This window comes from Lygodium microphyllum, chromosome 17, assembly GCF_053477565.2.
Source record: "Lygodium microphyllum isolate KBCC chromosome 17, Lygodium_microphyllum_v1.1.10, whole genome shotgun sequence".
In the NCBI taxonomy this organism is placed as follows: domain Eukaryota; kingdom Viridiplantae; phylum Streptophyta; class Polypodiopsida; order Schizaeales; family Lygodiaceae; genus Lygodium; species Lygodium microphyllum.
In genome coordinates, this window is record NC_141151.1 from 64,939,393 (window position 1) to 64,955,517 (window position 16,125).

The window sequence follows — 16,125 nt, forward strand, 5'->3', positions numbered from 1 at the left end:
TTTGCAGAAACTTGAATGAAACCGTTTTGTGAGCCCTTTTGCCTGAAACTATCCCATAGACATCCGTCCTAGTTTACTTTTACTAGGACCCTGAAATTTTTAGGGATTAAAAGTGTAGCAGCTATAAAACCAATTACATTAATTACACCACATGTTCCCTCTTCAAAATCAGACTAGTAGGCTAAGTAAAACCAAGTTGCATTAATAGCACTTATTATAACCCATTCCACGATCCATCTCGAAAAATGGAAAGGAATGCCTGGTTTTTTGGCCTAGTTTACTTTGGTCGCGCCGATAAAGTGCACAGACTTCCATTTCAATGTCCCAGATCTCTTCGAGATGATTGGTGCCTTTTCATTTGTTGATCCTAGCTATCCCCTTCATTGAATACTTGTGCGATACAATGCTGAGGGCAGCCTACCTATTTATAAAAAGTTTTGGGGCCTTGAATTGTGCACCATTTTAAACTCTCTTGGACCACGCACCACTTTAGGGTTCTCATTTAATTAAGCATTTTAGCTTGCATAAACTTGGCTCGGCCACGTCTGCATCAATCCTGTGCAAGGTTTGCTCTCTCTCTCTCTCTCTCTCTCGTAATGCAACAGCAACACACAGACGCTCGTAATGCAACAGCAACACAGACGCGCACGCACAACACGCAGAGAGAGAGAGAGAGAGAGAGACGCTCGCCTGCGCCACTTTGCCTTCGCCTTAATAATCATCGTCACCATACCTTTTTTTTGTTTGTTTTGGTTTTGTTTTGTGTGAATCTGCACGGTCCTGATTCATTTTTGGTGTCTCATGCAGGCGTGCCTTGACTCGGGCTTCTTCTACGTCATCAGCCATGGCGTCGATGAGTGGAACGAAGCTTTCAGGCAGAGCAGGAGGTTTTTCTCCCTCAGCCGAGAGAAGAAGATGAAGGTCTTCCGCAACAAGAAGAATCGAGGCTACACCCCCTACGGCGGCGAGACCTTGGACCCTGCACGGCAAACCAAAGGTATCACAGAACCCCACAAATTAGCCATGAGCCTGATTAATGGGACAAGAATTATGGTTGATCCATAGTATCAGAGGCTTTTGGCTCATCCAAAATATAGTGCAGCCGCAATTGTTGAGTTCTAAAGCCGGTTTTGATTACCCATATGCTGGTTTTTGCTTCTTCAAAATCTCTTAATCATTCTCAAGTCAGGGTTGGCGGGCTGATTAACCGGCAGATTAAGTAAGTATCAAGGAGGTTTGTAGATTTTTTTAAATGGCTAATAGATGACCACATTCTTGGTTTCCGGGCACCACTTCAGAAATGGGAATATAAAGGTTAGACTTTTTTATGGAGTGATGGTGCTAAAATATTGCTCACACATGCCTGCTTGCCCACCTGCCTACATGCATTGCATGTGTGCACACCACACACACGTATAAAGTGGTGCATAGAGCAAGGCTCCAAAACTTTTTATAAATAGGTAGGCTGCTCTCCATTCAGCCCAATCTCGTTTCCGCAGGTTTCAACCTTCTAGCTTTGTTGCCTACACTCCATTGATGAAGGATATCTCAACTGAGGTTTGCCAACCTTATCTACATTCATTCAAGGCCTATTTCCAACCTTCATTATCATGCAGTTCACACCACCGACCGATCGTAGTAGCTAAGAAACACGTTTCTTTGAATTTGAAATTTATGAAACATTTCTTAAAGTACGAAACGTTTCTGAGAGTAAAAAATGTGGGTTTTTTTTTGGTGAGTTAGAACTCAAAACATGGTTTTTTTTTTTTTTTGACAAAAACTATTGGGCAATGTTAAATATGATGTTGATGTGTAATGGCTCGTGAGGGTTGAAGATTTTGAATAGGAGATTGATATTTTTGTGATTTTGTTTAGTTATTGGACTTTGTCAATCTAGGATCTATTCTTGTTTTGAGATTTGAATATTATACGACTTTAGTCTCATTTATGAGTTATTTATGAGATATTAAGATTCATTCTCAATTTTGACATTTTGTCAGATTGTTTTGAAATGAGAATCATGATGTTGCAACTTGACTCAATTCATATTATAGATAGGTTATTTATATTATAATTTTTTTTGTATGATATGTATGAATGATAATGTTTGAGTTCTAGACCATAGTATAGCTTTTCCAAAGACTAACTTTGACATAGGTGACAAGTCAATAATGGATCATGGATATATAACGTATAATGTATTATTCTCAATTGACTCTATTATCACTCTAGCTCAATTAGTCATTCTTTGTTTAAGGGAGTTCTATAGAGGTTTAGAATCTCTTTTTACGGCCAAAACTATTAAAAATCCCTATATAAAAAAACTCGTGTTTTTTATTTTCTCCCCTCTTGAAAGAAACTTACGAAACACATTTTTGACGTTTTGTTTTTGACGTTTCTGGTTGCTATGCCACCGACCACTGTTGTTCAGCCCTAAAAGCTATTGCTACCCGTCCATTTGTTGTTGCCACAATTGCCACATGATACTCTACTGTTGTGTTCATACATGCTAGCTGCCGCTTGATCCTAGATGACTGTTGAAAATCTCGGTTTATTGCAGCAATAGGCAGCCACATCACCATCTTGGTCTATGTTTACTACACTGGCACCGTATGGGCAACCTTATCATTAGTTGGATCTGCGTTTACTGGTTTTTTCTCTCCTTTGGATGTTTGATCAACACATCATTCGTTGCGTTTGTTGTTGTCCAACATCATGGAGGTTGCCTTGTAGCATTTCAAGATCCATCAAGAGTATGACACTCTCCGGTTCATTATCTTTGCATTGATCCTTCAAACATGAGAGTTCGAGGCGTGAAAAAATTCTCTAAATGCAAAAAAATATAGAATCAGTCGTACGATAAAGCACGAACTAATAACAAAGAGTAAAGCTTGGGTTAGGGTAACTCAGAGACAGTGAACACAATGAAAAAGGATCCTGAAATACTGCAAGGCAACGTTCGTGTGGAGAATAGTAGCAAATATAGTCTATAATACGAGCAAGTTTTGGAAACATGGAAGACTCGAGATTTGGAGTTTCAATCAAATTTTGAAAATGGGGAAATGATATTCTAGATTGTGCACAAAAATAAATATATTATTACATGGATATGTATATATATTAATCCTATAATAATATGTATTCAAAGTTTATACAAAACTTTTGAGTCTTCATGTCATATTATCGAAATCATGATTCATTATACGTGTCACGAGTGAAGACTCAATGGCTAAGACAATTTAACATAGTTAAAATATTTTTAAAAACTTTAAACAACAAAATAAATTATAATTTAAGACTTGTGAATCATCTAAAGACTGAGATCAAGAACGGTGGAACCAAGATGCATAATTAGTAAAATTAAGATACATGTAATTGTGTGATGTGAGTAAACTGTCCAAAGTCTAAATGGCATGACTAAAAATTCATAGAGACTAAATGTCGTATTAAAAGCAGTCTTATATGGATATCCTTTGGTCTAATTCTGATCTGATGGTATCCACTTTTCAAATCTATCATGCTAAACATTTTTGCTCCCTGTAATCGATCAAGAATATCATCTATCCTCGGAATCAGAAACCTATTCTTGATCGCGTTCTTATTCAAGGCTCTATAGTCAATACACATTCGCCAAGAGTTGTCATTTTTCTAAACTAGCAACACAAGTGAACAAAACGGAGAACCATTGGGCTGAATTAGTCTCTTCTCTAAAAGCTCATTAATGTGTATCATAATCTCTTTCTTCTGCGCTGCACTGACCCTGTATGGTGGTCTATGGACTAGTCCTTGGAATAAGATCTATGGTATGATCTTTAGGTCTCTCAGGGGGTAACTCTTCCGTTAATGAATCTGAGAAACAATCATTGAATTTATTCAAGAAGGCCCTTCTACTTTCTTCTAGTACATACATATTAGTGTCAGCTTCATTAACTTGCTTTGCAAAAACCAAGCATGCAGAAATATGATTTTTCAATATAGAAGTAATTGCAAAAGGAGAAACAATTGGGATAGACTCTCCTTTAAGCTTCACATTTAATACATGAGTCTTGCCCTTATGTACAAGAGTAATTGTTCTATTGTAAATATTCAAGATAGCATGCTTCCCGTGGCACCATGGAATACCCAATAGAACATCACAGCCCTGTAAAGGCATAAGATGGAACTCCTCCATATCCACATAGCTTTGAAGGTGCATACAGAGTTTGCCAAGAATGGGGGTGACAGGTTCAGTATGTCTTGGACATGCCAAATCAGCCTGTCCAACTGGTCCCATTTCCTCGGGACGTAAATCTAGCTTAGCTGCCAATGCCGGCGAGAAAGTTTCCACGAGCTCTAGGATCAAAGAAAATAAGCACTGTGGAATATTTGATTTTTCCCCAAGCTCTGCATAATTCTATAGCATCATTTGTTGATTGATCTCCCACCATATCAGGCACTAAGGCAATGCTGGGCTTCTTTTTACTTGGCGCATCTTTATCCTCTGCATCTTTAGAAGATTGCTGTGGGCACTTAGAAGCAATATATGGCCTTTTTGTTCACATATAAAGCATTTCCCAGCCATCATTAAAGCCTTTCTTTCTTCAAATGATTTGCCAAAAAGTGGCCTCTTCTGTCCTTTGCCCTGTTTAAAAGAAGCTTGAGGTTGTTGCTGAAATCTTTTCTTCCAAAAAGACTTCTTTGTAAAGCTGGTCTTTTCTGGAAATTGCTTCTTCATGCCATGATTCTGCTTAAACTGAGAATCCTTCTTTTTCAATGCCTTTAAAGTTGTCAGCTTTTCCTTTCAACAATGCATTTGCCACACTAACATTTTCAATTAATTGTACCATATTTGTAACCTTGGTCTTGGTACAATAATCCCTTATGGCTTCGGGCAAACCGTAACAATACTTTTCAATTTGTTCTGATGGGGGCTCTATCCTGTAAGAACTCGGGGGCAAAAGTGCTTTTCAAAATTTCTTATAAAGCATTACCTTTCAAAAAAGTTGCAACCTTCGGCACCTTAGAAGTCTCAATAAAATTCCCTCCAGTGTAAGCCGCATCAAACTGTTGTATAAATGTCAAAGCTTTCAGCTTATCTTGCATACCATTGAAGGTTTCAAACTTTAATGCCTGACCACCCTCTTTATAGTCTTTAGGCTTTGCACTTTTTGGTGTCAAGTTGTCATAGATGGGTGGCTGTAAAAAGGGGAGTCCCTTAGGCGCATTATCAGCAATAATTTCACCTGTCTTAGCTGCCATATGCCTACTAGGCTGAGAAAAACCAGCCGCTGCATTTTGTACTCCAGGCATCAAATAAGAACTCTGCAAAGTCTGACAACCGAGCTGTAGACTAATATTAGCATAAAGTGGGTTCATTGTCTCAATAAGCATCATTCTTGGTGGCCCTCTGGGCAAGTATCCCTCATAACTAGTGGGTAATCGAGCCATTGCTTGAAAAACTGACCCATTACCAAAGTAACTAAAATAAGTAGCAAATTGAGGAGAAATAGTGTGTTGTGCCACTTGTGCATTACTGCCATTCAGTTCTTGGACCTGTGCTTGTGCTTCTTGTTGCACTGGACTTGTCTTCATGTTTGGTGTCTTTTCTGCATGACATGCATTAGAGGTTTGCCTTTTTGAGCGCTCCATGGTATGATGTGATGACTCAGCTTGAGAATTCTCATTATGCGACTTCAAATTTTTTTGCATCCGAGGATTCTTTACAAGTCGTTCAAAAGAGCCAACCATATTGAGGAGTTGTGCCATAAACAAGTTCTCTTGTTCTTGCTCCTCATCCTGTGGTTCAATCTCGGTTCTAGAAGGTGTTGACACCTGTGCACCAATACTCTCTTCGGTGTCTATGAGCAGAAGAAAAACTCTCTTAGTCATGAGGGTGTTTTTCTTTGCCTTTGTCCATGTTTGCCATTTCTCTAGTCCTGTAATCTCTATAAGATTTGTGTGTATGGCCTTTTCACCTAAAACTGTCCGAGCTTAAATTCTTACAGAAAATAATTTAAATCTCGGGGATGGAACCACGAAACCGGTCTATGACTCACATAAAGCGATAGTCCCTTCAATTAATACCTAGTCTTTTCACATATACACACAAATAGAGACCTCACTCCCTCGCTCCACCAGATTGGCCTCGAAGTCCGGCATCCCTCTCGGTATTTCTTTATCGATTAAAAGATGGAAGGTTACAAAAAAAAAAAGAAATGTTCCAAAGTACAAAACCTGTGAACAGTTGGCTTTCATCTTTTCTGAGTAAATTTCAGTTGCATAAGGACAGTACATCATATCCAGAACAATATCCCAAGTAGGAAAACACTTTCTGTGAGCATAACTCAATAATTCAAGCGTAGAATTGTAATCTGCAGAACTCTATATTTACTGTTTTTCACTTGTTTCTTGATCTGTTCTCAGCCTTATTCCATTCCAGATCTGTTCCATACCAGTTGGACTAAAAATCCGCTGACCTTGGCATCATTCCAGCAGTAAGAAAGTCCCACAAACAACATCAAATCAGAGTTAAAAAACCCCTGTTCCTGTGTGGCGTGGTCATCACTTTATTTAGTTCCTGCATTGGAGATGTAATCAACTGCTCCTAATTCTGGACAGTGAGGCTCTTTCCTCAGCAGAAGTGCAAAGAAAACACAGAACTATACATTCGATGGAATCAGCCCATTACGCAAAGCATTTCCTTTGAGAATAGAAAGAGATTTGAGCAGAGGGAGCAAGCTCTACCTCCATACATGAGTCAGAGACAAAGAAGTACTCTTCATAGTTGATGTAACAGCTGCTCCTAAACTTGGACAGCGAGGCTCTTGCCTCAGCAGAAGTGCAAAGAAAACACAGAACTGTACTGGAATCAGCCCATCATGCAGAGCATTTCCTCCGAGAATAGAAAGAGAGTTGACCAAAGGGAGCAAGCTCTACCTCCATACATGAGTCAAAGACGAAGAAATACTCTCCATAGTTGATGTACTTGCAGAGCAATCTGTCCTCAGTCCTTGAAAACATAATGCTCAGATTTGTCCCTCTTGCCTATTACATTTTTTTCAAATGCTCTCTCTCTCTCTCTCTCTCTCTCTCTCTCTTTGGGAATTTGTGCCCAAATTGTGACACATGGCATACATGTGACAATTTTTCCGTTTAAACCTTCCGGTCTAAAATTCTCCATGATCGGTGCAAAATTTGACATCGGCACAGACTAGAGAATTAATCATCGTGCAAAAACGAAGATAATGACGTGAACAAATCTGGGGTCCAAAAATAGTAACTCCCTAAATTCTAGAGATGGTGACCCTTGCATTCCTCAAGTTGTTCTGAGTAACTTTTATCATTGCAACCACATGAAAAAGTGTAATGTGGCTCAGTTACGGTGACTTTTATTCTGCGAGCATTCTCACATGTGCATCTTCTGTGGCTGAGGATAAAGGTAATGAAGTAACCCTTGGTGTCTAGCTGCCCAACAAAAAGCAAGCTCTTCTTGATGCTTGGTTCATACCTAACATCATGAAGAATCAATTCTTGAACATTTTCAAGAGCCAAGTGTATGGTGCCCATTCCTTCAATATCAATGCATGGTTATTTTTTAGGTAGACTTTCCCAAGGTTACCTTCTGCATAAAAAGAAAAACACTTTAAAGATGGAGTTACATGAAATGAGACACCACTGTCAACAATCCATGATTGTGACAAACCATCATGAGTAGACAACAAGGCATCTATCACATCGCTTTTAGTGATATATATGCCTTCCACTATCATAGCATGTGGGTCTGAAGATGCAACCGGCAAGTCAACATCTGTATCTTCTTCTATCTCCTCAATAATAACATTAGATACTACATTTGTCTTTTTTTGTTTCTTTAGGGGTAGAGCTGCTATCCTTCTCATTCTTTTTGCCTTTTGCATTAGCTTGCTTCTTGCATTCTTGCTTCTTTTTAAAGTACCTGCAATCGGGCTTTTTATGCCCTTTGCGTCCACATTGATAGCAAGTGACATCTTGCTGTTTTTTCTTGCTTTTGTTGCGATTTTTGTTCTTATTTGTAGCATTTGATCTCTTTTGAGTTCATCCTCTAACATTGTAGGCCGATCCACTCTTTTCCCCATTTTCCTTATATCTAATCTTCTCATTGAGAATAGAACCATGCATGCCATCAAATGTCAAGTTGGGGTTGTTGCTCAATGACACAACCAGTGCTTCCCATGAATTTCTCAAAGTCATGAGCAAGAAAATAGCCCTCAGTTTAGGGTAAAAAGCTAGCAAGCTTGCATCTTGTAATTGACTCAAAATACCAGTGAAAGCATTTAAACACTCTGAGGCAAGCTTAGACTCATTAAGCTTCAAGTTTACTAACTTTCGCATGAGGTGGACATGATTGACAAAAGTTGTATTCTTATATGTAGCCTTGAGTTTCTCCCAAACTACATAAGCAGTGGTAAGTCCCTTGATATCAACCAAGATATAATTTGGGATAGCCATTTTAATGTAAGTAATGGCTTTCTTATTCATTTTAGCCCAATCCTCATTTGGCAAAGCAATAGGTTTATGTTTTGCCAAAGCATCATCACAATCCTTTAAAAAAGTATACCTTGCATACGATCTTTCCAAAGATCAAAGCCATTGCCATCAAATTTATGAATCTTAAAAAGATTCTTTGTGTCAGATGTAGATGCATTGCCAGCCATCTTCAGTAATAGAGGACTGCAATAAAATGCTGAATACTTTCAGCCAATGGCAAGGTTGCTGAATATAACAGCAAGTACACACACTTGTACTTCCAAAAGTGTCCAAGAAGTAGACATTTTACTGCAATTTCAGTCCCAAGAGCTGATTACAGCATGTACATGAAGCAAACTTGATACATATGCATAAATGACAGCTCCCACTTCAATATTACATCACCGTAATGCCCAAATGCAATGACTGAAGTGTTGTATGTACTACTCTTTCACTGCATAATGAGCATTCAGCAATACATGTACTGTTGATAAACCCTTCACCCTTCACCCGCAGTTTGCATTCTTTTGCCTTTCTGCGTTTTGCGTTTAGGGTTTGCATTTAGGGTTTGCAGCCCCAAAAAGGGGCGCCATCCTAGACTGATTGTGCCTATTTATCGGCCACTCTCTCATTCATTCCTTACGGCTGATTCATTCAGTCCGTCACTCTTCTCTCGAGCCTCTCCACTACCCTCACACCCCTTCAGGAGGACATTGCGGTTCGTGGTTCGTGGTTGTCTTCATCATCTTCCTTGTGCTACGGCACCCTTGAGGCTTGGTCCCTAGTATCACATTCACGCCATGATTCTGAACTTCATCCTTCCATTCATCAGAGTTTCTTCTCTCTTCTCTTCTCTTCTCCATGTTTGTCGAGTTCACTCCGTGTTCCTCCCCGCCAACCCTATTGTCTCATTGGTACGTAAACTTTTGACATGGTATCAGAGCCGGTTCTGCTCAGACAGTGGCAAAGATCCTCCACTCCAGTGAAGGCAAAGACCATTGGCGGGTTCGCATCCATTTCTTCTTCCGCTACATCAAAATCTCGTTTTTGCAGGTTTCAGGTGTTTTCAGCTTGCTGCCCATACCCCTTTCACGAAGGACGTCGCAGTCTTAGCTGTCCCTTGCTATCATCTACAGCCTGGCGCCTGTTTCCAGCCTTCCACCCGCAGTTTGTAGCTGTTTACAGCAGAGCAATTGTTGCTGATTACTCTCCATTCAGAAAACAATCTCGTTTTTGCAGATTTCAGGTATTTCAGCTTGCTGTCCACACCCCGGATGCAGAGGACATTGCGGTCCAAGCTGGCCATTGCTGTCTACCATAGTCTGGCACCTGTTTCCAGCCTATCACACTTTGTTGGGAGCTGATTTCAGCATATTGATTGCTGCTGCTGTTTTTTCCTGCGTTTTTAGTATTTCTCTCTCTTGTGACCCACGTTTTTAGTCTTTCTCTCTCCTGCAGGCTGTCTTGCGTGCGTTTTTAGTCTCTCTCTTGCAGGCTGTCCTACCTACGTTTTTAGTCTTTCTTTCACTTACTGCTTGCATTTTTAGTATTTCTCTCTCCTCACCCGCGTTTTTCTACTGGTTGCAACCTCTTACTGCTGGTCACATCATCCTCCCACTGGCAACTCACTTCCAGTCCTTCCACTATCTTCCCACTCCTTGAGGTGGACATTGCGGTTCGTGCTTCACACTGCCCTCACATCCCTTGAGGCGGACATTGTGGCTTGTGATTCATGGTGGTTGACCTCTTTCTTTTTCAGCAAGGCACAGTGGTATGCAGGGCTTTTTTACCAACAGATGTCTAGACTATTGGGTGCTCCTATTGTGGCATCACCGAACACACCACCGATGCTTGCCGACTTTGACCTTTGCTTCCCACCCCTCCGGAGTATATGCGTCTTTTACCAATCACTCCTTGTGCGACCTCTCCTTTTTGGGCCTCAAAGATTGTTCTGCATCGGCTATCAGAGTACTATGCTCAAGGCAATAAGACGCATCCGATGCGCACTAAGTCCTTTCGAGCATATAGAGGATCGATTGGCGCTACGACCTCTTGGAGATCATCGCAATGCGAGCGGTAGTCTTCTCCCACTTATTTTCGGGTACAATGGCTTTCCCGACCTACGGATTTGCAGTCTGCTCCATTGAGAGACAGTGATTGTTTGATATCTTCTCCTCATCAGTCTGCTCCTTCGAGAGACAGTGGCTCCTCGACTCCTTCCTCTTCTTCGGCTACCCAGTTTGCTCCACTGAGAGACAGTGACTATTACCCACCTCTTGCTCATTCTGAGCCCGGCCTTCCCCACCCTCGACTACTCAAGTTCGAGAGGCTACCTTTGGGAGCTTTTCGGGACCCTAGATACCTTCTTTGGCACGACCAACGGTACTTCCTTCGTCATTAGACATTTTGGAGTTCGTGATCCATGAGTTTTTGGATTCCGTCTCTATTTCAGAGGAGGATGTTATTTCTTTGCCCTCAGAGGGGGATCTACTTCTTCGACTTCAGCGGGGGCCTCTCCACCTTCCACTTCAAAGGGGGAACCTACTCCACATGAAATTCTTCAACCATCCTCTACTTTCTTGGGGTGACTGTCTTCGATTAGTCATCTCTTCTATTGATATCTAGGATCTTTAGGTAACCCCTAGATCAGGACCTCGAAGGTTCAGCCGGGACTTGGTGACGAGGCTTTCGTATTCCTTCCAGCATGGCTGTACGGAGCTAGTGACTTCTCTCCCACCGAGGTTGAGTTTTGGGTTCTCTAGTTCACTCTGTCTACTGTTCTTTACTGTAGGTTCCCTTTCCGGTGGAAATCTTGGATCTTAGGGATCCTCTACATCTTCTTCCTCCTCTTCTCTTCTTGCCTTGGTCACTTGGTCAGTATGAAGCCACCTCTCGAGATGGAGTACGGGCATATCCTTATGGTTCTCGGCACCACACAAAGTCTGACATTTCTCCTATGCATCGCATGTTTTCATGATCTTTGTACTAGGGCGCTTGGGCAAGCGAACAATTTCCCTACGAGCGACACTGTCCAAGTGACACTTGTTGCATGAGCATTCTTTAGCATGTAGCATTGCATCTCCGCCTGACTCTTCTCTTGTTCCCCTTTTTGGGCCTGAGAGGGGGTGTTGAGAAACCCTTCACCCTTCACCCGTAGTTTGCGTTCTTTTGCGTTTTTGCATTTTGTGTTTAGGGTTTGTTCTGGCCGACTTTGGCCAGATCTGGCCGATTGCCCAGAAAATGGGCAGACTGCATAAAAAACAGCCCAGTTTGGGCTGTATGACACCCAAGGCTGCTGGCTAACCAGGGCAGCCACAAAATGAACTGACAGAGCTCCTCTGTCTCCTGTCAGACTCTGACAGGAGCTCACAACTAGGAGATGACAGACTGAGAATGATAAAGAGCAGGCTAACATCTGTTTCAAAACTCCAAAACGTTGTTTCGAGTACTATGACATAGCCAAAGAGGTTAGATCTGATATAGACAAGTAGTGAGGAGAAAAAAAGACTAAAAACACAAGTACCTGAGCAGAGAGTAAAACTGCAACAAGCTGATGATGATGTGGCGGATTGACAACAACAAAAATGCAGGTATGATGACGAGGCAATCCTTACAACCACCATAGGAAGCAATGTGTTTCAGTAAGAGGAGATGGTTGCACAAAAGACAAGGGTGATACTGAAAACCAGTCTGCCCGTCCAGCACAGTGTGCCAAAATAGCATTTTTCCGTTTCTGGTTTAGTCTGAAACAACCTTTCTATTTCGAGATCCCTGAATTATCGTTTTGGATATTCTGACACAGCCAGAGAGGTTAGCTCTGATGCAAACAAGTAGTGAGGAGATAAAAAGACTAAAAATACAAGTACTTGAGCAAAGAGTAAAACTACAACAAGCTGATGATGATGTGGCCGATTGACATCAACAAAAATGCAGGTATGATGATGAGGCAACCCTTACAACAGCCATAGATCACAAATGAAACTTGTCAGCAATTCGCCACTTGTAGACAATGTGGCTGATCAACAAACGCAACAAAATCGACATGGACTACGAGATAGAGGCTAAAGACATGTGCTAGACTGATGTAGACAGCAATGGGCAGCTTGGGATGAGATGTCCTTTGCAAACAGAGTGTAGGCATTGAAGTTACAGGATCTGAAACTTGCAAAAAATGAGAGATTGAGAGAGAGTGTTGCATTGCATGCCTATTTATAAAAAGTTTTGAGCATCCAAATTAGGGTTTTTCATATAGGACACAGTAACTCTACACAATCGCGTTTCTTTTTAAAATAATAAGGATTATTTATTAATTAAGCATGTTTTAAGACTGTTTAAATCAAGCTCATGTATTTTTAGCTCAGCACTCCCTCTCAGGCCTAAAACTAAGCCATGAGAAACAAGCCATTTTGTTTATTTTCTTTTACTTCAAAGCATCCTGCCCCAAAGCAACTAAGGCATCAAGCAAATGGTGCACGTCGGCTGCCCAATGACCTGCCAAGACTATAAAAAAGGCGATGGCAATCTTACCAAGGGAGCCCAAGTATTCACCCCAAAGAGGCCAAGGTATCAGACCAAGGGCGCTCGCTCGTCAACTACCCAGGGGTCTACCAAGTCTTGTAAAGGCGGATGGAATCAACAATAGACCCTTTTTTTTCCTTTAAGGGCTATAGTTTAGGTTGTCACAAAATTTAGCATGAGGTAAGGATTTCAAATTAGTGTTCATCTCATTGAATCATTGTGCAACGAAGTATGGAAAATAAGTATGAATAGCCCCATTAGCTTCATAAAATAAGCAAAACAATCCCACACATTACTAGGATAAGTGTCTAGGGATTACCTAAGGACGTGTGTGTGTGTGTCAATCATAAGAAGAATATGTGGAGAGAAGCAATACAAGCAAAGCCAACATACAAGCATAGGAAACTACCTTTGGAACTCCTATGTGCAATGTTATGAGTATGGTGGATCTAGAGTCGACCATGCCAAGGGTGACTGAAAAGAGATAAATGCACACGAATGCATATTTACATGAATAAAATATTTCAAGTCCGATCAGCCTCTGTAGAAGCGCTCCTCCATGTTATGATAAGATCGTCCACATATAAGATAATCAAAACACACCTATCACTCTAAACCTGGTAGTAAAGGTTAGGGTCATGAGCTGATCTCCATAAGCCAATGTCACGAAAGAAGCGATCAATCCTCTAGTACCAAGCTCTTGAAGCTTGCTTCAGACCATAGAGGGCCTTTCTCAATCGATAAACATAGTTCTTCTTTCCTTGCACGAGAAAACCTAGAGACTAAGAGAGATAAATCTCCTCTTCAAGGATGCCATTTCAAAATGTAGAGTTGACGTCCATCTGATAAGCAGGCCAATGGTGATGGGCTACAAGAAACCATCTGCAAGATACTTGGTCTTATAGACCCACTTCACACCAATCACCTTCCATTGTCGAGGACGTGGAACCAACTCCCAACTCTGATTTCGCTCGATAGAATCGAGCTCATCCTACATAGCCTCTCTACAAATATCCAGGACAAGAGCCTCATCAATTGAAGTAGGCTCACTGTCACGAAGAATCCGTTGGGTGTAAAGGCCCTTACGCTACTCTCATGTGTATATTTATTTGCAGATGTGAGCGCACTCTTACGGGTTTAGTGTGCCATACCCTAAGTATATACATTCTATTATTCTTTGTAAGTACCGCACCGGTATACACCCATCTCTTGACTCTCCACTCTCTCTGCATTGCACTATTGAATACACCTCGACACGCACACTACCTGAGTTCTTCCTCTCGCACCCTTCAAACTAGTATCAAAGCATTGGCAAGTGTGTGCGCGCTTCTTGAGGACTAGACGGGTCAATCTCTGCATATGAGTGTGAGTTGATAGGCAATTGAGTTCAATCAATGGTCAGTCTGACCAATCTACGATAGGCATGACAAGTCTGAGATCAATTTCTAACCAAGCAACAACGTTTTACAGGTTGTCGGCACCAGGAGACGAACAAGTCTGCAAGCGACATGCTGGCATGGCTCGTCAACAACAGGAACATCAAGCATAGATACGAACAGCAAATGGGCAGCACGTCAGATGGACACGCGACACTAGGCAACCACGAGGCGGCAGCTTAAGGTCAATGGCAACATGTTCCTTAGTTTTTATTCATCATTTTTTTCTATTTTATTACTATTTTTTGCAATCTGCCCTCTAATCATTGGTACGGGTGCACTCGCCTATGCATAAGGCTCAGATCTATGAAAATTTACACCTGAAAATTTGGGGCTTTTTCCAAATTATTAGACATGCAGAACAGTGACATTTGACCCAAAAATTATAGACATTGTGTGCATTTGCTTCAAAAATTTGGGACTTTTTCTTCTACAAGTGAAATTTTGCTCAGTTGAGCCAATTTCACTGTGATTTGTGCACATTTGACCCCAAAATTTGGGGATTTTGCAGAATTTATAAAGAGTCTACAACATTTGCTCATATTTGACACTCGCGTTGATGAATTAATGCAATTCGTGCAAATTTATTGCAAAAACTTTGGGGCTTTTCACATCGGTGATGCATTTTAAGCCGATTTGTGCTTTGACAGTGAAATTACAGCAAATTCACTGCTGTGTGGGAGAAATTTGGACTTGGGATGTATCAAATGTTGTCGAAGGGCTGCTTCTCTTGATACATGTCAAAAGTTGACGTACCAGCGAGACAGTACGGGGAGGAACACGGAGTGAACTTGGCAAACATGGAGAAGAGAAGAGAAGAGAGAAGAAACTCTGATGAATGGAAGGATGAAGTTCAAAATCATGGAGTGAATGTGATACTAGGGACCAAGGATGCCGTAGCACAAGGAAGATGATGAAGACAGCCACAAACCATGAACCGCAATGTCCTCCTGAAGGGGTGTGAGGGTAGTGGAGAGGCTGGAGAGAAGAGGTGACGGACTGAATGAATCAGCCGTAAGGAATGAATGAGAGAGTGGCCTATAAATAGACACAGTCAGTCTAGGATGGTGCCCTTTTTTGGGGCTTCCAGTCTGTCCTGGTCCCCTCACTGACGCTCCGGGCTGCGTGCAGGGACTGTTTTGTCCATTTCAGTGTATTCAGCATTCATCTCAGTCAGTGCAGACTTTCTTCCTTCATTCTCTGCTTTCTCTCTCCTCTCCTCTGTGTTCGTGTTCTTCTTCCGTTGCGCACTCTCACATGGTATCATCGCCTGATTGAGAGCACGGAGGACATACCCTCAGGAGTGAGATACTCTACTGCTGCTGCCAACAGATCAACAACTGCCAGGCGACTGCTACAGGAGGCTTTTCAGCCTGCGTTTTGCTGCCCACGCTGACTGCAGAGGCTGCCACGTCATCCAGCGACGCAGAAACCCTGCATTTTCCACCAGGCTGTCCTTCCTGCTGCTGGGCGACCTCCCTACAGGCTGCGTTTTGCTGTTCTGCTGGTCGCTTCCACTCCAGGGCACTTCTCCTGCTGGCGACTTCTGTCCGGGCTGTTTCCTGGTGCTGGTGGTCTCTTCTCTGGTGCTTGACATCAGTTATCTTTGCGTTTTGCAGATCCAAGTGTTTGTAGGCATTCTCTGCCTGCGTCTTGGTGGTTGGTGACCACATTGCTGGTCCTATTT

At 41.8% G+C, this 16,125-nt stretch overlaps 1 protein-coding gene across 3 annotated transcripts in view; it reads left to right on the forward strand.

Moving 5' to 3' along the window:
* Window positions 1–449: 449 nt before the first annotated feature.
* The window catches only part of LOC148021981 (cytochrome C oxidase assembly protein), a 33,543-nt gene continuing 17,867 nt past the window's right edge, over window positions 450–16,125 (forward strand). The window contains exons 1-2 of one of the 3 annotated variants that reach the window (XM_087697530.1): window positions 450–565; window positions 808–997. The gene's annotated coding sequence lies outside the window, so the exon portion shown is untranslated. The other 2 variants (XM_087697531.1, XM_087697529.1) reach the window with 2 other exon arrangements.